Raw genomic sequence first — 23169 nt, 5'->3', positions numbered from 1 at the left:
GATTCTCCATCTCTTGATGTCATTAATAAAGACTAGATGCCTTTCCGGAATGTGTTTGCCCCAAAAGTAGCTATTGTGGTAGACAGGAGGCCTCTGATATGCAGGGGGTCAGATTAGATGCTCTAACTGTCTCTTCTAGCCATAAAGTCTACTCATTTCTGAGAAACCGAGTGTAGCATTGGGAGCAGCCTCTGCTGTTTTACTCTCTAGCCGGCTTGCTTCCTACCTGTGGTAGGACATTAGCACTGCAGGGGAAGGGTGGGTGTGGCAGTGACATCACAAAGGCCTTTTGCAGGACCTCAGACTATTGGCCAAAGGTGCAGGGGAGGTGGTGACCTCACAGAGAGATGCTGACATCAGCCAGGCAGGACAGGGGCGCAGGGCCAGGGAAACCTCAGAAACCCCTGTGGCTTTGCTTCAGCAAGTCTCCTTCTCGAGATCTCTCTTTGAGGTCTGAGAGAGTATTTGAGTTCATGTATGTGACCACCAGGAGGAACCTCTTTTGAGTTTTCTCCTTTCTTTTTCCTGATTTCACTAGAAAACTGACGTTCCTGTTTAGAAGGTAAGAGCCTCCGAGAGGTTTGGAACCTGTTCAGTCTGCTGCATCTGGCGCCAGCTGAATTTTAGGCATGGAAAACACTAGCTTAAGGTGGTTGAATTTTATTCCCCACCTGGGATTTTGTCCCTTAGAATCTCTGGGGACATTAAGGTTTGTCCTTTTTCTTTTACCTTTTCCTCCATCCCTCCCTCCTTTCTCTTCATCTCTTACTTCTTTTGTCCTTTCCTCTGTTCCCCTCCCACCACCAGGACGGGGGTGTGTGTGTCGTGTGGGGTGTTCTACAACTCCCATTGTGGGAGGTCCACCGAAAAATGTGGGGCTGAAATAGTGCTCAGACAGTGATCCCCAGCGGTGACCTGGGCCATCCTTTGGGCTCTCTGGTGAGAACCCTCATCCTCCCGCCCCTCGGTCTCTACCCTGATTGGCTGAGCGGGGGGTTATTGACAGGGAGGAGACTCAGGTCCCTGTTGTTTTCTTTTAAGACCAAGTAAATAGTCATAACCAGTCATATGTTCGACAAATTTTGCTGCTTCTCTGCAGTTCAATATTTTCTCTACCATTCCAGTTCTCCTAAAATACTTGCTGAATAATTACTATGAACTCTTGCTGGTCTGCAACTCACCTGTTCAGTCTGATGCATCTGGCGCCAGCTGAATTCTAGGCATGGAAAACACTAGCTTAAGGTGGTCGAATTTTATTCCTCACCTGGGATTTTGTCCCTTAGAATCACTGGGGACATTAGGGTTTGTCCTTTTTGTTTTACCTTTTCCTCCATCCCTCCCTCCTTTCTCTTCATCTCTTACATCTTCTGTCCTTTCCTCTGTTCCCCTCCCATCACCAGGAGGACTCTGTGTGTGTGTCGTGGGGGGTGCTCTGCAGTGGGAACAGGGACAATTCTCCAACTTTGGGCAGTCGATAGCCTGGGTGAGATAAGGGGCGTTAAAGCCCTTTGTGAAGGAGAAAGGGGAGTTTCACGGTGTTGAGCACCAAGGAATTCTAAACTTTGCTAAAACATCTAGTCTGCAGAAACCAGAAATGGTCGAGGCCACATTGTAACCATTGTCTTTTTTAAAGCCCATTGAGGGATGTGAGTCCCACCCTTTTAGGTATCTGGGGTGCTGGGAGAAGAAAAGAGGTGCCTGTCTCCATTTTATGGCCTCAACAAACTAAGTGCTGTGCCCCAGTTCTCATCAGAGATCCCTGAAAAAGAACGTCTTCTCATCCATTAACATACCTGGAAAGACACTGGAACTCCTTATTAAACAATCAGTTTGTCAGCACCTACAGGACAATTTGGTTCTTAGGACTAGTGAGCATGGACTTATCAAGAACAAATCATTCCAAACCAATCCTAGCTCCTTCTTTGGCAGGGTTACGGGCCTAGTGGAGGTGGGTAAACAGTAGATGTGATCCATCTTGGTGTTAATAAGGACATTCTCACAAACAAACTAGGGAGATGTGGTCTAGATGCAATTAGTATAATATGTGTGCACAGATGGTTGCAAGCCCATACTCCAACAGCCCAGAACCAAACAGCAGGAAGCAGATCATGCAATGAACTCCTGCCAGTGCGTGTAGATTGCATTACGTACACCCCTGTGGGGGAGGAGGAGCTGCTCTGGCTGGGGCAGGGATGGGGAGGGACCAAACAGGCTGGTTAGTGAGAGGCTGCCTTGACCCCAGACTCACGCCCGCTCCCCGCTCGGTTCCAGGATGGCCAGGCTCCTGAGGATGTTCAGGAAGAAGGCTCTGCAGGTGGCCCCAGAACCTGAGGGAAGCAGCTGCCATCTTCCCCAGGAGCAGAGCGGCTCCTCCGTCCCCACTGGCGGGGAAGGAGCTCCCGGCCAGGCCAGGAGGTGGAAGTGCCCAGCCTTCTGACGGAGAAAACCCGCTCCCAGCGCAGGCGCTGAGGTGGGAGAGGCCAGGTCGAAATGGAGCTGGGCCAGGATGCGGCTGGGCAGGCAGGACCCAGCGCAGGAGGGGAGCTGGGCAGGGTGACTCTGGGCCATGTTGTGTGGGCATCAGCGGCCCCAGAAGCCCAGCCCTGATTCCCAGCAGGAGGCATCGCCCTGCCCCGTCAGTGAGGACCTTCCAGCCTCCCCAGGGCAGGAGGTGGAGGATCCCTGTCCCACCACCAGCAGCTCGGCCCGCTCCCCATGGGACAGCAGCAGTGCCTGGGACTCGGGCAGCAGCGAGGCCGATGGGCGCCGCAGCTTTGTTCCAGGTGAGGAGTCAGGCTGGGCTCAGGGAGAGGTGAGGGCGGGGCTGTGAACACCCGGGGCCCAGGCCCTCGATCAGTGCTATGGGGGTGGGTCCCCAGCCCAGGGGTCTGGCCTGAGCCACATGAACCGCACTGACACTAGATGCTGCCACTTTGGTCCTTGGTGCTCCAGTTCGGGGGAGGCACCTCTCAGGTAGTCCAGGACAGTCTGGGGGGGTCTCTTTGCTATGGGCTCCTGAAGGAGTTGGCTTTGGGAAGAGGCTCACTCCCAGGATCAGATACAGAGGGGCAGCAGGGTCCAGGGAACAGGTGCTATTCCTGCCCTGCCACTGTCTGTCTGAGAAACCTTGGCCTTGTCATTCCCTGGCTCGGTGCCTCAGTTTCCCTTCTTGCCAGCCTGTGCCTATTTCACTGCAGTTTCACCTGCGTGTTGGTGCCAGTCCCATCCCCGCACTGCACAGTCTAATACAGGCTCCTTTCTCTTGCCAGCACCATGACGCCTGCCCTGGAGCCAGAGCTGGAGACCCACCTCCTTCGAACTGCCCTGCACACCGTCTTCACCCTGGGTATGGAGAAGGACACCACCCAAGTGCAGGTAGATCATGCTAAAGTCATGGATAGATGAGCCAGCTGTCATCCTGCCATGAATCCTTGCTAATTGCCTGCAGTGGGATGTGAATGAGAGAGGCCAGGATATGTGTTTGGGGTCTCACCAGTGCTTCCCAGAGACCCCACTTCCCATCCTGTGGCAGATGTAGCCCCAGTTTCCCTAATTCTGACCCATGGCTCTCCCTTGCTTTCAGGATCTGCCTAGGGTCTTGCCAGACCTCCTGGATGCCATGCTGGGGAACCTGCTGGCAGAGTCCCCAGACACCGACAGGCTCCAGTACATCTTGGAGGTGAGCCCGATGAGAGGGATGGGGGCAATTTTACCTTCACTCTTAGATCCATTTTCCAGTCTGTCCTCCTAGCCGGGCCCGCAGTGGGCATCCTTGGTCAGGGCAGTCAGTGCAATGCCTCCTTTCCCCACAGCACATTAACTACTGGATCGTGTCCAGGGGGCCACGAGAGAGAGCCAGGGCCGTTAAGAGCAGCACGGCCCTGCTCAGATCCACCATCACCCTCCCTGAGTTTGACGTAAGTGACCTCTGACCCCAGCTTCCTGACTCCAGGGGTAGGTGGGCTGGCTCCGACGGGCTGTAGGATCTGCTGCTGCAGGGGCTGTGGGTTAGGAGTGTTCCTCTTGGGGAGGCAGAGGCAGAGCAGAGAGTGAGCCTGGCTTGAGTCAAGTTCTTCTTGTCCTAGTTAAGTGGTGACTCTGGGCTTTTAAGGGGGCTGTGCTCCAGGTTCATGCCTCCCTGTCATCCTGGAGCAGCGGGAAGCAAGTCCTCATGGAGGGCCCTGCCCACAGCCCTGTGCTCCAGGCTTCCTTGGGGGCAGAGGAAATTAAGGGTCTGGCTCTAGCTCCTATCCTCTAGCATCTCCTGCAGAGGGGCTGAGGGGAAGAAGAGTCCTGGCCCGGGGGGGACTGGGAGCTGACAGGAAAATGCTGATGGAGTCCCCTTCCCTCTCCCGTCCATTAGAACTCAGCGGAATTCCCCAGGATGGGTCACCACATGGCACAGCTAGCTCTGTCCGTCAGTGACCCAGCCAAGGACATCAGCCGGCAGGCCAGGGAGGGGGTTTACCGGCTCTACCAGCTGCTGCTGCACCAGAGGGGTAAGGAACCCAGCTGGGAAATGGCACCCGCTAGAAGAGTGAGACTGGGACCCCAGCCAATTTCTCTCAGACTGACCCCGGCTGGAGGATGAGTCTCTCTATCTCTCCCTGCAATTCTGTTGGGCCGGGCACGCAGCGAGGACTCTGCCCACTGTGCAGCCACCAATGGGATTGGAAGGACAGAAGCCCTGCAACCAAAAGGACAAATGTGTGTGTGTCTCTCTCCCTGTCACCTACTCCCTCCTGGGGGAAACCCAGCAGCTGATGGGGGACAAGGTGAGCAGCTGCATTAGACTCAGGAGATTGGGGCGGGGCCCAGGCCTCATTCCCATCCTGTGGCCATTCACTGGCCTGGCACAAGGAGCCTGGTGGGGAATGAAAGGGAGAGCAGGTGCTCCTGGGAAGGGAGATGAATTCACCTCCATGAGCAGGAGCGAGCCAGCTTGTCCGTGGAGCAGCTCCACCCAGCTCTTTAGCCAGGCTAATTAACGACAAGCTTTGCCTCATCCCAGACCTATGTTCTTAGGACAGGGTGCTATCGCTCTTGGGAAGGGCAGGAGAGTCCCCCAAGTGCCCTCTGGGAGACTCTCCTGTCCCACAGGGCCGCACCCAATTCCTAGTGGTCTGGTGTCTGTGTCACCCGAGCCACCACCCAGAGTTGCTCCCATCACTGGCAGCCTGGGAGGCCAAGGACTGATGGGTGATGGCGTCTGACCAGGCAGGGCTGAGGCACATGGACAGGGGACGCTTGTCCTGCTGCTGGCAAGGCTGGACCCGTTCTGGAGAGAACAGGAGGATTCAGTCAGCAGTAGGGTTACCATGTCTAATAAATAAAAAAGAGGAACCTCCATGGGCCCTGGCCCCGCCCATTTCCCCACCCTTAGCCCTGCCCCAACTCCGCTCCTTCCCCACCCTAACTCCGCCCCCTCCTCCCTCCCACTCCCAGCTATGGGGAAAGGGCTGCCCCAGTGCTACCAGCTTCACGGTTTGCCGGGCAGCCCCCAGACCCTGCGCCCCCGGCCGGCGCTTCCCCAGCGCAGCTGGAACCTTAAAGTCTGAGAGGGGAGGAGCGGAGCAGCTCAGCTGGAGCCGGGGAGGAGAAGTGCCTGGCCCGTGGCTCGGGGCCCGGAGGCAGGGGGGGCTGCCCGAAGCCAGTAGCGCTGGCTCGGGCAGCTCTGCTCTTAAAGTCTGAGAGGGGAGGAGCGGAGCAGAGCAGCTGCGGGAGGGGAAGTGCCCGGCCGGCATTTTCCCGGACATGTTTGGCTTTTCGGCAATTCCCCCCGGACGGGGGTTTGATTGCCGAAAAGCAGGACATGTCCGGGAAAAACCGGACGTATGGTAACCCTAGTCAGCAGGGGCTGCCGATCCGTCCCATTCACCAGGGCTGCCATCCTGCGGCTTCCGCATTAGTGGCTAGGGAAAGGGAAATGGGATGGGGGTGACTTGGGGAAAGGTCAACCTCCCCACATCCCACTTCACTGCTGCCAGAATCCCTCCTGCCCCGCCCCCGCTACAGTCCGCTCCCTACCCAACCTGGGTGGGGCTGGAGGAGAGGGGTCTGAGAACTTGAGCTGTGGATTGGAAGTGGAACAGCTGTCAGGGGCACTGAGGGGGAAGTGGCAGGAGCTCCCCGTACAAGGAGGGGGGTTGCCACTGGAGGTCACTAGGAAGGACAACAAGACTCCTGGGGGTCAGGAGGGGGAATCCATCCCTCAGAGGTGGGCAGGGGCTGGGTGGAAATGCTGCTGGTTCCAGGGGCCGTTAATCCCCCGTGATTCCTCGGAGGCGTCTGAGTCTCAGACAGGTTCTCGTTCCCTTGCAGCAGGAGGACGTCACGGCCAATGTGATGCGCCAGCTCCGTATCATGCGGCACTTGCGCCAGGTGCCCGAGGCGCTGCAGGGCCTGTGCCTCTGAGGCCACCAGCAACTCCCGCTCCCTGCTGCAGGTACTGCTCTGGCTCTCTGTAAATGGGGAGCTAGTGGAAGGGGAAATGGAGCCCCCTGGCACTCACAGAAACCCTCTCTCCTCTCTGTGGAGCAGGGTCCTTTCCTCTGCCCCCAAATTCCTTCATCTGGGACAGGAGCTCTTTCCCTCACACCCATTCCCCTCCCCCCTTTCCTTGATCTACCCCCATCCCATTCCCCCTGCACCCAGGCAGAGCTCTGCCTGCCCCATATGGTGCAGAAAGGCCTGTGATATGCAGGGGGTCAGATTAGATGCTCTAACTGTCTCTTCTGCCCATAAAGTCTACTCATTTCTGAGAAACCGAGTGTAGCATTGGGAGCAGCCTCTGCTGTTTTCCTGTCTAGCCGGCTTGCTTCCTAGAATGAACACTCATTGAGCGGGGTGATCCACAGGGAGTAGCTCAAACCTCCAAAGGGTCTGGCCTGCGGCAGGACATTAGCACTGCAGGGGAGGGGTGGGTGTGACAGTGACATCACAAAGGCCTTTTGCAGGACCTCACCTATTGGCCAAAGGTGCAGGGGAGGTGGTGACCTCACAGAGGGATGCTGACATCAGCCAGGCAGGACAGGGGCACAGGGCCAGAGAAACCTCTGAGTCCCCTGTAGCTTTCCTTCAGCAAGTCTCTTTCTCGAGGTCTCTCTTTGAGGACTGAGAGAGTATTTAGGTTCACGTACATGAGTGCAAGGAGGAACCTCTTTTGAGTTTTCTCCTTTTTTTTCCTGATTTCACTAGAAAACAGACGTCCCTGTTTAGAAGGTAAGAGCCTCCGAGAGGTTTGGAACCTGTTCAGTCTGATCCATCTGTTCCACAAATCCTTCAGTCCAATCCACTTCCCTAACTAATTTCCTTAATTTTTTAAAGTTAGCCCTTTTGAAAAAAAAACCCTAGTCACAGATCTATTTTTGTTTACCCTTCCATTTAGTTTAAACTGAATTAGCTCTTGATCGCTCAAACCAAGGCTGTCCCCTACAACCATTTCTTCTAAGAGATCCTCACTACTCACCAAAACCAAATCTAAAATGGCATCCCCTCTTGTTGGTTCAGCAACTACTTGGTGAAGGAATCCATCAGCTATCACATCTAGGAAAATCTGAGCCCTAGTATATTAATAGCACTTGTCCTCCAGTCTATATCTAGGAAGTTAAAATCTCCCATGATCACACAATTCCCATTAGTATTTACTTCATTAAAAACATTGAAGAGGTCTCTATCCCTATCCAAATCAGACTCCTGTTCTAACAGACAGCAACCTCCCCCGAAAGGCAGAGATAGAGCCCAGGAATCGACATGGTGGGGAAATTTCATTGAAACCGTTTCTGACCGAAAATCCTATTCAAACTAAACCAGTTTGTTTCTTGAAATCATAACAAGTGGCAATGAAAATTCTTTGTCACAATGTGTTAAATTGTCTCGTCGCACTCAAAGAGGAGACACTTAGATCTCAAAAATTAGATAAGATGCTTCAGTCTGAGCTAAGTAGTTGCTGCTCTTAACAATTGCAAAATAATACAATACAAATAAAATAAACTATTTCAGCCATTCTATTATGTCCTAATCTGATCTGAGTAAACATGATAGGACACCACATCTTATGCACTGCTCCTAGTGACACTCTCCAATAGACCCAGCAGTCCTTATTTCCAGGCACCTTCGCTAACCACTGCTGCACACTCCCTCCCACAGCTGGCAATTACAACCAGGCCCTCATGTCCGGTCCCCCTGCTTTGAGAGGGAGTGTGCTCCGCTGGAGTGATTGGAGCAGGGAACTGGGAGTCAGGACTCCTGGGTTCCATTGCTGGTTTCCTATTGACCTGTGGGACTTGGGGTAAGTTGCTGCCCCCTCTAGGCTCTGTCCCCAGCAGTCAAATGGGGATTTCATACTTTCCCACTATTGGAAAGTGCTGGGAGAATCCCCCAGCAAAAGCTGTTCTGACAGTGCTAAGCAGCATCTGTTTGCTTGTGAGAATGTCCTATGGGACTGTGTCAAAAGCCTTATTAACACCAAGATAGATCACATCTACTGTTTACCCACCTCCACTAGGCCCCTAACCCTGCCAAAGAAGGAGCTAGGATTGGTCTGGAATGATTTGTTCTTGACAAGTCCATGCTCACTAGTCCTAAGAACCAAATTGTCCTGCAGGTGCTGACAAACTGATTGTTTAATAAGCAGAGGCTGCTCCCAATGCTACACTCGGTTTCTCAGAAATGAGTAAACTTTATGGGCAGCAGAGACCGTTAGAGCATCTAATCTGACCCCCTGCATATCACAGGCCTCCTGTCTACCACAATAGCTACTTTTGAGGCAAACACATTCCGCAAAGGCATCTAGTCTTTATTAATGACATCAAGAGATGGAGAATCCACCACTTTCCATGGTAGCTTCTTCCTGTGGTCAATCATCCTCGCTGTTGAATATTTGTGCCTTATTTGTCATAGGAATTTGTCTCTTTTCACCTTCCAGCCAGTGGGTCTTGATCTGCCTTTCTCTGCGCGATTAAAGAGCCCTTTAATACCCAATATTTTCTCTCCATTAAGGCATTTCAACACTTCAGTGAAGTCACCTTTCAATCTTTTTTTGATAAGCTAAACAGGTTGAGCTCTTTCAATAGCTCACTAGAAGGCATTTTTCTCCAGCCCTCAGAACATTTGGTGGCTCTTTGCTGCCCCAGCTCCAATTTCTAGGACCATCTTTTTCAAAGGAGGACACCAACACTGGAGGCACTATTCCAATAGCAGTCTCACTGCTGCTGTGTCACCTCCCTATCCTACTCACGGCTCTGCTCCTTCGTCTAATGATGGCTTTAGCCCTGTTCACCACAGCATCACACCGGGAGCTCATGTTGAGTGGCTTCTCTACTCTGGCCCCTAAATCCTTTTCAGAGTCACTGCTTTCCTGGATACACGTCCCCATTCTGGAGGTGTGGCCGGCGTGCCTTGTGGCTACGTATAGGACCTTGCACTGGACTCTGCTCAAACTTGTTTTCTTTGAATGGGTCCAGCTGGCCTAATGAGCCAGATCGCTGTATATCACTGCCCTCTCCCCATCAGGAATTACCACTCTGCCTGTATTTTGTCACCCCCCAATCTTATCCGCAGTGATTGTATGTTTTCTCCCAAGTCATTGATAACAATTATTTTAAAAAATTAGTCCTTGAGAGCTTCTTCAGACCCTTAGTACCCAGGACCTGCTCCCCACATCACAGTGAGAAATGCTGTCCAGCCCTGCTGGTACATAGGGGATAAGCACAGAACAAACGTACCTTTAGGAGCTGTGTTGTCCATAGGCTCTGAACAACATGTGGGGGTCAGCAGATTACAAATGCACAAGAGACCTGTAGGGTAGACAGGTCCCAACTGTGTCTCGGTTCCCCACCCTGCTCTAAGTTTAGTCACAGCCTCCATGTCTTTTCCCCCGTGTCCCTTAACCCCACGTCACTGCAGAAGAGAGATTTTCTGGTAGCCAGCTGGCTCTCCTGCATGTGGATGTCGTTCCAAAAGACGTGCTCTGGCTCAGTCCCATGCTATAGTTGGCTGAAGGAACCACCTGGTCACATTCTATGCCCTGAGTTATACAGGAGGGGCGACTAGATGCGCATAATGGTCCTTTCTGACCTGAACCTCTATCAATCGCTACATTTTCTGCTGCTAGGAAGAGAACTCTGGACCTATTTTCTCTCATTCGCTTTCAGTCGGAATAATTTCAATCCAGGCCAAAGGATTTCCTCTTCCATTGTGTCTTCAGCACCTTTGCGAGCAAAGAGTTACTGTTACCCACAGCTTACCAGTTTCAACCTGTCCCAGGGTGAGATGGCCAGGAAAGGGGTTGGAGCTCAACTGCACCTGGCCCAGGTGATGCAGCTCCCTAGGGTGAAGGGAATAAGTGTGGGTGTCACGTGACAAGACGCAGCCTGTGACTAGGACCCAGGCCTGCTGAGAGATAGAAGGGCAGCCTGTGCTCAGCCAGGAGAGAGAACCCAAGGGAAGCAGGCATGGGAGGGGCTTGGAGCGTCCTTTAAAGGTCAGGGACAAGCTGGGAAGGGGCCAGGCTGAGCACTAAGGACCAGGCCCTAGGAGGGAAAGACAGGGCAGTTTAGGAGATGGGGCAGATAGTCCAGTTGGTTTCAGTTCCCAGGACCAGACACCCAGAGGTGAAGGTGATTGTCGGGGCTTCTGTCCTTCTTCCCCAGTGTAGATTTGATAGTGGAGAAGACTGATGCCGTAAGGGGGAAGTGAGTTACCCCAAGGTCACCCAGTGAGTTTATATCACAAATGCATACTCGGAAGGATCGAATAGAAAAGTGGATTTTCCAGTCTCTTCTTTCTAGGAGTCCCCAGGGCTAAGGTAAAACCCCTGCTGCCCCTCCCCATTCTGCTCACCTCCAAGATGTGCTGGAGTTTGTCTGTGCTGGGGGTTGCTGTCAGCAGGATCGAGAGCTCGTCATCCATGTTCTCTGGGCAGGCCTTGTTCAGAGCCTGCCAGCAGAGGGAGACCAGGGGTCAGGATTATGGAACCTGTTGTGACACCTGCCAGGATGACAGCAGGCTCTGTAGTCCTTGCCCAGAGCAGCTCTCTGCAGAGGGCCTGGTGCACAGCAGTGTAGGGAACAGCCAAGCTGCTAGGGATGGGAGCTGGGCTTCCTGGCAGAGTCCAGCACCCAAAGCCCAGCATCTGCAAGGAAGGGATTCCCCACAGAGGGGCAACATCATCTCCCACACACAGGGAGTCTTCCCCTGACACTTGATTCATCCTATGGCCTGTTCCCATCTCTGCCCACCACACTCCCAACTCAGCAGCTCCAGCTACCGAAGGGAGCACGAACCAGACGCCTTCCTGCTCCTGGGACAGAGGAGTAGGTTGATGATCTACCTGGATGTGAGCGTTGGCCTTCCCCATGCCCAGGGTCTAGACTCCATTCAGGGCAGCGCACAGGAACTGCGATTCCTATTCTGGATCTAGTGGCAGCTTCAGTTTGCTGGCAGGAGACTGTACATGAGACCTTGCAGTTGTGGGGGTGACACAGGCACTAACATGTGCATGGGAGTTTGAGCAACAGGGCAGAGGCCTGTGTGGGGCAAGGAGGGCAGGGATTTGGGAAGCAAGAGCAGAGGATCAAACCCTTTCTTAATGTGGGTCGGGATGATCCCCATTTCAAAGATAGAGAAAGTGAGGCACGAGGTGGGAGAGTGACCTGGCCAGGATCACGTTACCGCTCAGTGGCAGGACTGCAGACAACCCGTTCCCTGATCTCCTCACTGGACGCTGCTGCCCCTCCTGTATGACCCCTCCAGCCATCCTCGCCCACAGGCCATCCCCACCACTCTCCAATACCAGGCTGTTTCCACAATGGAAGCAGGCTTGTAACAGAGTTCACTCACTGATAGGTGCCCCTTCCTTCAAGGCCTGGGGTCACAGATTTCTTGGGCTAGCACGCTTGCCAGCAGGTTTTTGGCTGGGAACTCAGCCCTTCGGCCAGGCGACCATCTTTTAGTCCACTCCTTCCTGGGTCACGCTCATCCCAAACGAAAAGTCAAAAAATGTCTTGAACTGAAACAAGATCCTCTATCCCTTGGGGGCTTTTCCTCAGCCTGACTTTGGCTCGGCCTGCCCTTGCTGGCCTTGGTAGTCCTTTCTATGGCCCTGTACATCCCCTTCCTTAGAGACCGTGGGAGAACCAGTCCTACCCTGGATTCTAGGCTCTGCCCCAAGGCCCTGTACCGAACAGCTAGGCCTGCTCCTGTACCTTTGTTGCGGTTTTCCCCTGGATTCCCCTCAGCTGGAGCTCACTCTGTAATCCATTTGGCCTAGCTCCAGGCTTTATAGCCCACAGGCCAAGCCCCCCGTTATATACCCTCCTCCTTAGAACCTGGCCCACGCGGGGGCAAGTTCTATTCTTCTCCAAGCTTCATCCCTCCTCATCTCATCGCTGTCACCGGCTGCGCGCTTGTACAGCCTGTGCGCAGTGTCTGCAGCTCCACTGCCAGCTCGCTCAGGGCAAACCTTCTCTTCTGCAGTATCCTGACGCTCTTCCTGCAGCCACTCAGTCTCATGAACAGCTGCTTGCAAAGCCTCTTCTGAAGCCTTTAGCGTCTTCTGTTGCCTTTTTGCTACTGCCGCTGCATATGCCAAAACCTTTTCGGTCAGGGTCTGAGAACCCCCCATGGACTGCTCCACCCTTGTGTTTGTTCCTCCTCCAGTCTGCTTCATCTCTGGGCCAATCATTTCGTCCTTCATCTCCCTGCAGCACCCGACAGGGTGTGTTGGTGGAGGGTCTGCAAGGTCCATGGCCACCCCAGCCACCTCCACCTTGCCTGCCTCATGGGGGTTTGTGTCAGAGGACACCTTCTCCTTTCTTTCTAACTTCTTAGGGCCCTGGCCCCTCGTTCAGCCACTCAGCAATTTCCTAAGCAGGCCGTGTCTTTTGATATGGCCTGCTTCTCTGCCCCCAAAACAAAGAACTCTTGCTCCCATCTTGGCATTAGGCCACGCTTGTACACTTTCTCATGCCCTTCTCCCTGGGCTAACCTTCTCAGCACAGCCCAGGCATGCTCTCCTTCTCTGCTCTTTTTGTCCATGGGCATAGCAGACCCTGGGTTGATTTCCCTTTGCAGGATCTCTCACAGGTATTGCTGCTGCTGCGTCTGTAGCTGCACCTGCACTTCCTTCTGCGTCTGTTGGTTTTCTAGGAGCTGCTGGAGAAACCCCTAGATCTGCTTTGGCTGCTTAGCCAGTCCCTGGAACTGAAGTGGGAAATCCAGCGACCAGCTTGGTCCCTTGATACACCTGCTTGGGGGAGGGATAGCTCAGTGGTTTGAGCATTGGCCTGCTAAACCCGGGGTTGTGAGCTTAATCCTTGAGGGGGCCATTTAGGGATCAGGGCAAAAAACTGTCTGGGGATTGGTCCTGCTTTGAGCAGGGGGGTGGACTAGATGACCTCCGGAGGTCCCTTCCAACCCTGATATTCTATGATTCCTTCAGCAACCAAGACTTCCCTCACGGATCACAGGGGGAACTCAATCCTGCCAACTATGCCAATCATAAATGAATCTACTCATCGTTAGGTGCCCCCCGGCGGCCAGGCATGGCATCACAGCCCTCTCGCTGGGCTAGCGTCCCCCATCCATGGTCGCTCCAGCACCACAGCAGTTTCTCTTCCTGGTAACTCCGGCCAGGTCACCACCTTTAGTCCACCCTTCTGGGGCCCAGCTTGCCTCACACTAAAAGTCCAAAGAGGTCTTTCCACAGACAGAAGTCCTTCTGCCATCGCTGGGGCACTTCCTCAGCCTGTAGCCCCCTTACTGGGGTTGGGAACCCTCTCCAGGTGCGTGTACGCCGCCTCCTCTGGGGCCGGTAGGGGAACCCAGTCCCACCCTGACATTGATAGCAGCTCAGGGCCCTGGACCCAACAGCTAGATCTGCACCTTTCTCTTTGCTGCACTTTTCCAACCTCTCTTCTCAAGTTCCCCTCCAGGCTTTCCTTGCTGCTCTGAACTTCCTACCTCGTTCTCAATCCTGTTGCTACCCCAGCTGGGGTGTATCACCACTGAAGTCTGGCTCTTTAGGGGGGCGGATATGGTGCCTCTCAGTTCGGGCTCATTCTGTAATCAGCTTTCTGTGAGTGCCAGGGGGCTCCATTTCCCCTTCCACTAGCTCCCCATTTACAGAGAGCCAGAGCAGTACCTGCAGCAGGGAGCGGGAGTTGCTGGTGGCCTCAGAGGCACAGGCCCTGCAGCGCCTCAGGCACCTGGCGCAAGTGCCGCATGATACGGAGCTGGCGCATCACATTGGCCGTGACGTCCTCCTGCTGCAAGGGAACGAGAACCTGTCTGAGACTCAGACGCCTCAGAGGAATCAGGGGGGATTAACGGCCCCTGGAACCAGCAGCATTTCCACCCAGCCCCTGCCCACCTCTGAGGGATGGATTCCCCCTCGTGACCTCCAGGATGGAGTTTTGTTGTCCTTCCTAGTGACCTCCAGTGGCAACCCCCCTCCTTGTACGGGGCGCTCCTGCTACCTCCCCCTCAGTGCCCCTGACAGCTGTTCCACCTCCAATCCACAGCTCAAGTTCTCAGACCCCTCTCCTACAGCCCCACCGGGGTTGGGTAGGGAGGGGACTGTAGCGGGGGCGGGGCAGGAGGGATTCTGGCAGCAGTGAAGTGGGATGTGGGGAGGTTGAGACCTTTCCCCAAGTCACCCCAGCCACCAATGTTGAAGCCGCAGGATGGCAGCCCTGGTGAATGGGACAGATCGACAGCCCCTGCTGACTGAATCCTCCTGTTCTCTCCAGCAGGGCCGGCTTTAGGAAGGGCGGGGCCCAATTCGAACATTTTTGGCGGGGCCCCGGCAGGGATGACTAACAAAAAAAATAATGTAAAAAAAAGCCTTTCATTTCTTCCATGTATTATTTACTTTCCATAACTATATAAATAATAAAATTATATATTATGTACATTGCTTCATATATGCTGTTGATCGGTTATTAATGAGCTCCGTTTCACGTGTGTGGGCCCTGCCACTCCGTAGGGGTGTGCTAGGGTGACCAGATGTCCTGATTTTATAGGGACAGTCCCGTTTTTTCGGTCTTTTTCTTATAGGATCCTATTATCCCCCATCCCCTGTCCCGATTTTTCACACTTGCTGTCTGGTCACCCTAGTGGTGTGCACATGTGTGGGTCCCAGCTGCTCCCTGCCCCCCTCATTGAAGCAGGTGTGCAGGGTTACTGCCCTGGGAACTGCAGGGCACCAGTGGACATGTGGCTGGCTGGAGGCAGGGCAGGGGCTCACTGGAGATAGGGTCTGGCTGCAGGCAGAGCAAGGGGTGCGGGGCTGGCTGGAGACAGTGGTGTGTGGGGCTGGCTGGCTTTGGGCAGGGCCGCAGGGGGGTGCGGCAGGGGTTGCCTGGAGACAGGGCAAGGGGTGCGGCAGAGGCTGGCATTGGGCAGGGGGTGCAGAGCTGGCTGCAGGCAGGGCAGGGGGGCGGGGCTGGTGCGGGCAGAACAGGGGGGGCGGGGCTGGAGGTAGGGCAGGGGTGCAGCAGGGGCTGGCTGTGGACAGGGGGTGCAGGGCTGGCTGGAGACGGGGCTGGCTGCGGGCAGGGCAGGGGGTGCGGGGCTGGTGCGGGGACGGGGTGCAGCAGAGGCAGCTGCAGCCCCAGCCCTTTAAATAGCCTCCGAGCCCCCCGCTATCCCAGGGCTCTGGGGGCTATTTAAAGGGCCCAGGGCTCCCCTGCTTCTACCACCCCGGCCCTTTAAATAGCCGCGGGAGCCCTGGGGAAGCAGCGGGGCTCCAGTGGCTATTTAAAGGGCCGGGGCGGTAGAGGCAGCGGGAGCCCCGGACTTTTTAAATAGCCCCCAGAGCCCTGCAACCCTACACCAGGGCTGCAGCAGTGGGGGTCTGGTGGCAATTTAAAGGGCCTGGGGCTCCGGCCCCTGCTGGGAGCCCTAGGTCCTTTAAATTGCCCCCTGGGGAAGCCGGGCCACCCTGGTACAGCGCACAGGCTCTTGCCGGTACACCGTACCGGGGCTTGGGCACGGGGCCCGATTCAGGGGAATTGGTTGAATTGGCCTAAAGCCGGCCCTGGTGCGGGGATGGCCACAGAGCCGCAGGGAGGGGAACCCTGAGGTGTGGGGGCTGGGTGGGTACTGGGAGTTCCTCCTGAAGGGATGTGGGTTGGCCAAGGTCACTCAGCCCCGGGGTGTGGGAGGGGGACAGGCTGAGGGCACTCAGAGCTCCAGGAAGTGGGGGGGGCCGAGGGGAGGGACTGGCCAGGGGCACTCAGAGCTCGGGGGGAGGGGCTATCCGGGGGGGGCACTCACAGCCCCAGGAGGTGGGTGGGGGAGGGGCACACAGGATTTCAGGAATTCCCTGGCAGTGAAGAGCTGCTGGCGGCAGGGAGGAGCCAGCCATGACAATCCCCACTTGGGATCCCTGGCTGGGCTAGTGGCTATGGGGGCCCGTGGCCCAGCTGCAGCGGAAGGTTACCTGAAGGAAATGCCTCGGCCTCGGCCTCCGGCTAGGAAGGGCCTGGGCCAGACAATGACCCACCGCGCAGTGTCCCAGCTCCCTGCCCCACACCTGCGGGGCACGGCCCCTCCTCTGTAGGGAGGTTGGCATGAACCTTAGTGCTGCTTACTCCATCCCCAAAGGCCTCTCCCAGCCAGTCTCTGGTAACCCCGGCCGTTCAATACGCACATTACCCTGCTGTGACATACCGGGGGGGGGACCCCTCGGGGATGGGGGGGCTGTCACACAGCTGGGCAATTTAACCCGGCTGGGCAGGGGTGACTGTCTCCCTGGAGCTGGGGTCTCAGCCCAGGTGTCTCTCTGCCCTTCCCCCCAGTCGCCCCCGGGCGAGGTGGGAGCGCCCCACGTTGCATTCCAGCCCCACATTCGCACCCACAAGTGCTGGTGGGTTCCAATCCCAGCTGAACACGCCCACCCGGCCCTAGTGCGGAGCAGAAGGGCCCAGTGCTGCCCCACAGACCCTCTGGCTCTCTGAGCCCACTCTTACCCATCACCGCAGCACGTCTGGCCCAGGCTGAACGCTGCTGCTCTGTGCAGAGAGGCTGGCACTTCTCGCTCCTGCGTACGAGGGGCAGGTGCTGCTACCGACTGCTCCTTCTAACCCCCGCCCTGCTGCGCTCTGGGGATGCTGCCCTGCTGTGGAGCTCTCAGGTGTCTTGAACTGGAATTTGTTTGGAGAGAAACTGCTAAGGAGCCTTATCAGCCCCGAGCAGAGAGTACCTGGGAGCCTGCCTGGGTCGGGCGGGTCTGGTACAGCCTCCCCCCAGATAAGGCTCTTCCCTGGACCTGCCACCCATTGGAATCTGGAACGATTCCCTCCGAGGTAACACCCGGGGCAGCCAGGGCAGGGCAGGGCAGGGCCTGCTCCCCTGGAGCCTTAGGGCTTTCAGGAGTCAGAGGTGTCAGCGGAGCAGGTTGTGATTGTACGTTAAAGCAGCGAAGGCAGTTGGGGGGGCAGAGGAATTGGGTGCTGTGGCCCCCCCATGCCTGGGGCCTATTTGAAAGGCAGCTGTCACACTGTCCCCTTTATCGGGAGTGCCCACTACACCCATCTCATGTAGTCCTCGGCACGAGAAGGGGGAGCATGTTCCCAGCTGAACGGCGTTCGTCCAGGACTCACCAACCCCTATTCCAGGATGGGGGAGTGACCTGAGAGAGAGGTCACCATGTAGCCTGCAATTATCAGTGGCTTCTGGATTCCTCTGGGAAAGGGTTAACCAGGGGCTTAGTTTAGTCCACACTTGGCTTTCTCGGCAGTGCTGGACTCTGGTGGCAGGGAGGGGTCCAGCTCGCACCCTTTCACCTGGCAGGGAGAGTGACCTAAAGCTTAGGATGTTTTCACAGGCTATCGTAGTTACTGGGACCTTGGCAGGGAGGATTGGTGGCTTGTGGGGCATCGGATACCTCCCCTCCTCCTAGAGCTGTGCAGTAACCAGAACATTACCCCTGCGAGGAGAGGGTTTCGGGGACCCTGGGATCTTGGGAGCCAGGGCTTCTCTCAGCAGCCTGGAAGCCCAGGCCCCCCATCAGCCTGTCAAGCAGGTGGGCAGGCGGGCGAGCTGGCAGGGAGCCAAGCAGCTTTCCATGCGAAACCTTCCTGCTTTCTGTCTGAAGGTTTGTCCACATCGACGTGTTCCCACGAAACGTTTGGATTTTGACAAGCTGGCAATTTCTGATGGAAAAACAGTTCCACTGGCAAATTCTGACCAGCGCCTCTCCTGACCGCACAGCTCCCTGCATCTTTGCTGAGCGTGGAAACAGAATGGACTTGACACAGGTGGTTGTGCCCTGGGATGCCATCTCAGCCCAGCTCCCCCAGTGCTCCGGCGCTCACATTCTCCTAGTGGTGACGTCTGACCCTGGGGAGATGAAAGGCCTCTGCAGGTTGTTTCCTGCAGTGTGAGCTTTGGCTGCAGGCTTCTGTCCCCAGCCATGCCAGGAAGGAATCTGTCTAGCCAGGCTGGGCGTCCTCCCTCATCTGTGGTCAGAGGTCACACGCGTCCTTCCAGTGACAAGGTGGCAGCATCTGGCCATGGGAAAACAGACATCTGCTGTGTGCTCACCCCAGAGATTTCTTTCTTTCTGCAAACTGAAGAGGCCTCTCTCCTGTAGCCTCAGCAGAGGCTGCGAGGAGGCCAGCAGGCCCTGTGGCCCCCCGCAGACTGGGGGAGGCCCTGACCAGTAGCTCTAAAGGCCAGAAGACCCCACAGGACAGGTGGGGAACGGGACTGTGACGTTACGTTGCTGTTCCATGGTTCCTTTCTCCTCAGCTGAAGAAGAAACTGAGCCCTGAAGCAAGGCACCAGACTGGCTTGTCCGTGCGGCTGACCCAGTATTCACCAGAGGGGGGAGAAGGAACAGTGAGGCTGGTGGGTTCCTTCTTCTAAAAAGAAAACAAATCAGAGCATGTTTTTACATCCGGCTTTTGACTCCCCGGCCAATGGGTGTGATCATCCCAGGTAGAAAAGTCAGCCTGTAATGCCCGGCTCCTGCTGGCTGCTCCGATGGAGACTCCACTTCCCCTCTCCTCCCCGTAAGGCAGGGGAACTGCCAGCCACTGCCTGGTACTGTCTGCACCCAGCAGCAACACTCCTCTACCTCCCACTGCCCTCTCCTCTGCTGAGGTCCCCCGTGCCCTGCCCTGGCACCCTCTCTGCTATGGGGTCAGACACGCGGGGAGAGCAGGGCAGGTCTGTGCCCTCAGCCCCGGGGCTCTCGCACAGAGCTCTGCCCTCAGGCCCAGCCCTGAACATCACGGCGTCAAAGGAGCTTCTCCCACTATCATGGCAGCTCCTCCTGTTGGTGCCCAAAGCCCGGGACTCGCACTCAGCCCCTGAAAGCAGGGGCGGCCCCAGGCACCAGCCGACCAAGCACATGCTTGGGGCGGCACCTGATAAGGGGCGGCCAATCTTGGGGTGGTGGGGTTTTTTTTTGGGGGGGGGGGAGTTTGGTCGCTGGGGGTGGGGTGGGTTGTTTTTGTTTCGTCGGCTGGGCGTGTAGGGGGCACTGGGGGGTGGGATTCGGCAGCAGTGCTCCCGGGGGGGGGGGTGGCGGCAAAGCGGGGTGCTCCGCGGGGGCGGGGGCGGTGTTTGGCAGCACGGCTCGGCGGTGGGGTGTTCGGCTCCGCGGCGCTCCACGTTGGTGGGGTGGCGTCGCGGTGCTGAGGGCGTGTGTTATGGCGGCGCTATGGAGGGCGGCACTCTTTTTTTTTGCTTGGGGCGGCAAAAAAATTAGAGCCAGCCCTGCCTGAGAGTTGGGAACGTTGCAGCACGGCCCAGCCTCGGCTGCTGGGAGAAGGTAAAACTCCTGTGAAAGGTGCGCTAGTAATGTTCAAAGCCGGCCGGCAATGCAGGTACTGCCACCAGGCTGCACGGTGATTCATCTCAGAGACATCTCATTAATTTAGCAAATACTGCCTGAAAGGAAGAGAGCGTCGGCCACCCAAACTGTTCACACAAATAAAATCCATATCAGACGCCGCTCACCTTTCCGAGGCGGCTTTGCCTTCCCCTCCCCTCTCCTCTGAAATGTGCGTGGATATAGGTGAGTAAGCAAAGGTGCACTCACACACAAACACACAGTGACACATCTATAATCATACAGTGCATCACTCTGTTCCTAGGATCTCAACAAAGTTCACCTCTGCTCATTAAAGGTGACATGCTAAACAATTGGGTTTGAGCTCTTATTTTTTTCTTCTTTATGGTGGATAAAGAAAGCATGAAAAGGCTTTTTTTTTTAAATTGTTTCTTTCTTGTTTTTCACTTTAGACATACCCAGTCTTAGCTTCCCTGTTTCTGCTGGTGGGCTCCAGAGGGAGTTTTCTAATCCCTCAAACCAAAGGAGCATGACCACTGAATATTTAGCAAAGAGAGCTTTTCTCCCTACTGTGTGTTCGGCATTTGAGTGAAATGGGTGCCAACCAGAACAACCGACCTCCTCCCCATGCACCTGTTTCAAGCAGCCTGACCAAAACCCCCTTCCTTCCTCCCTTGATCACTCAGGTTTCATATCCTTGGTACTTGTGAGAAAGCTGTGCAAATCTGTGATCACACTGAGTGTACTGTGCACGTCTTAGTATACTTCTCTGTCACCCTGTTTGGACTGTAAGTTCTCTGGGGCACAGACTGGGTGATAGTTTTGCTTCTCTGGCACAGTAGGACGCTATAACAAGAGACAGGTTTCAGTGTGGTAGCCATGTTAGTCTGTATCAGCAAAAACAACGAGGAGTCCTTGTGGCACCTTAGAGATTAACAAATATATTTGGGCATAAGCTTTCGTGGGCTAGAACCCACTTCATCAGATGACTTCATTAGACTGACCTCCCACTTGGTAAGACAACTCCCATCTTTTCATGTGCTGTGTATATACCTGTTAGTCTCTAAGGTGCCACTAAGGACCATCCCAAACTGCCCCACCATCCGCTCCAATGCAAGGCATTTCTTTACAGCGCCTTCTCTGATATACACACACACACACACACGTTGCTATGTGTATGTATTATTAAAAAGCCCTCTTGATCGCACACACTTCTCACCCTTGGGAGAGGACAAGGGAACAAATACGTGACGGGTGTTAGTCATGTAGTGTAATGCACCACTGGAAGGTGCTGTGATACTGTGGTGGTGAACGTGGTATAATGACCTGCACAGAACAGAATAGCACGGGAGTGACACTTGAGGTATGACTGTACAGGCCCAGCAAAAGTAGGGCCCAGCTGATAATGGTCTTTCAGCACTACCACGAGAGAAACGTTAAATAATAATAAACCGACCTCGTCAACCCAGTAGTTCTGTCGTCACCCATAGAGCCAGCCACGAAAAAAGAAGGGTGGACAAGATCTGCATTTCTAATGTAAAAGCAAATCAAACCCCACAGGGCTTTAACAACAACTACCCTTTATTCATCAGAAAGAAGCCAAAAGGAACGTGCCCTGTATTTGGTTCCGAGCACAGGTCCCCGTTTGAAGGATGTGCTGACCTCAGGATAGCCGTAGAGGTTTGGTTGAGGGCACAGGCCTGGGTGTCAGGACACCTGGGTTCTATTCCTGACCTGCTCTTTAGCTTTGGTCACTTCATTTCTCCGTGCCTCTGTTTCCCCACCCACTTTTTGTCTGTGTAGACTGTAGGCTCTCTGGGGTGGGGCCAATCTCTTATCATGTGTTTGGACAGCGCCTAGCACCAGGGGGCCCTGGTCTCGTTTGTGGCCCCTAAGCCCTACCAAAATGCATTACCTAGGGAGGTGGTGGAGTCTCCTTCCTTGGAGGTTTTTAAGTCCCGGCTTGACAAAGCCCTGGCTGGGATGATTTAGTTGGGAATTGGTCCTGCTTTGAGCAGGGGGTTGGACTAGATGACCTCCTGAGGTCCCTTCCAACCCTGATATTCTATGATTCTATGACTCTATGACTGTCCTCTGTGCACAAACCCTAGCCTCTCCCCTGCCCCCCACATCTCCCTGAGCCTCCCTCCTGCCTCCCTTAGCCTCCCTCCTGTCCCCATCCCCCTGTACCCCCCTCAGCCTCCCTCGGCTCCCCACACCCCGGCCCCCTTAACCTTCCCCCACATTCTTCTGCCCCCTGCCCCCACATGCCCCTGCACCTCCCTCAGCCGCTCTTATATCCCACATGATCACCTCCAACCCCCTCAGCCTCCCCTCTGCCCCATCCCCATGCCCCCCTCAGCCTTCCCCCTGCCCCCCACACTCCCTGGCCCCCTCAGCCTTCTCCCTGCCCCCCACACCTACTACCCCTTTCAGCGTTCCCCCTGCACACTCTGTCTCCTTCATGCCCATATCCCTCTGTCCCCCTGTGACGATGCGGTTCTGGCGGAACCCAACTGAGAGTGCCAACTCAGGACAAATTGCTCAAATAGGGCAGTTACAGCCCAAGGCTGGGTTTTTTTCCACCTCTAAGGCAAACCAAACCAGCCAGACTAAGAGGACTTCGGTCTCACCCCACTGGCTAACCGCAAGTCTCACAAGCAATCTCCTTAGACACTCCAGTTTCCCAGTATTACCACCAGTGCCACTCATTATGGGGACAAATGGTTATGAAAACCAATACCCCAGTAAAAGAAAAAGGTTCTCCTGATCCCAAAGGACCAAGCCCCAGACCCAGGTCAATATACAAATCAGATCTTACCCACAAATCACGCTGTTGCCAATCCTTCAGAATCTAAAATCTAAAGGTTTATTCATAAAAGGAAAAAGATAGAGATGAGAGTTAGAATTGGTTAAATGGAATCAATAACATACAGTAATGGCAAAGTTCTTGGTTCAGGCTTGCAGCAGCGATGGAATAAACTGCAGGTTCAAATCAAGTCTCTGGAATACATCCCCCGCTGGGATGGGTCATTCAGTCCTTTGTTCAGAGCTTCGGTTTGTAGCCAAGTTCCTCCAGAGGTAAGAAGCAGGATTGAAGACAAGATGGAGATCAGGCATCAGCCTTATATAGTCTTTTCCAGGTGTAAGAACACCTCTTTGTTCTTACTGTGGAAAATTACAGCAAAATGGAGTCTGGAGTCACATGGGCAAGTTCCTGCATTCTTTGCTGAGACTCAAGGCATATTTGCCTTCTCTCAATGGGTCCATTGTATAGCTGATGGTCCTTAATGGGCCATCAAGCAGGCTAGGCAGAGCTAACACCAGTTTGTCTGGGATGTCACCCAGCAGCATAGCATAAGTTT

Source organism: Malaclemys terrapin, chromosome 13 (genome assembly GCF_027887155.1).
Source record: "Malaclemys terrapin pileata isolate rMalTer1 chromosome 13, rMalTer1.hap1, whole genome shotgun sequence".
NCBI lineage: Eukaryota > Metazoa > Chordata > Testudines > Emydidae > Malaclemys > Malaclemys terrapin.
Note: the sequence above shows the minus strand (reverse complement) of the source record.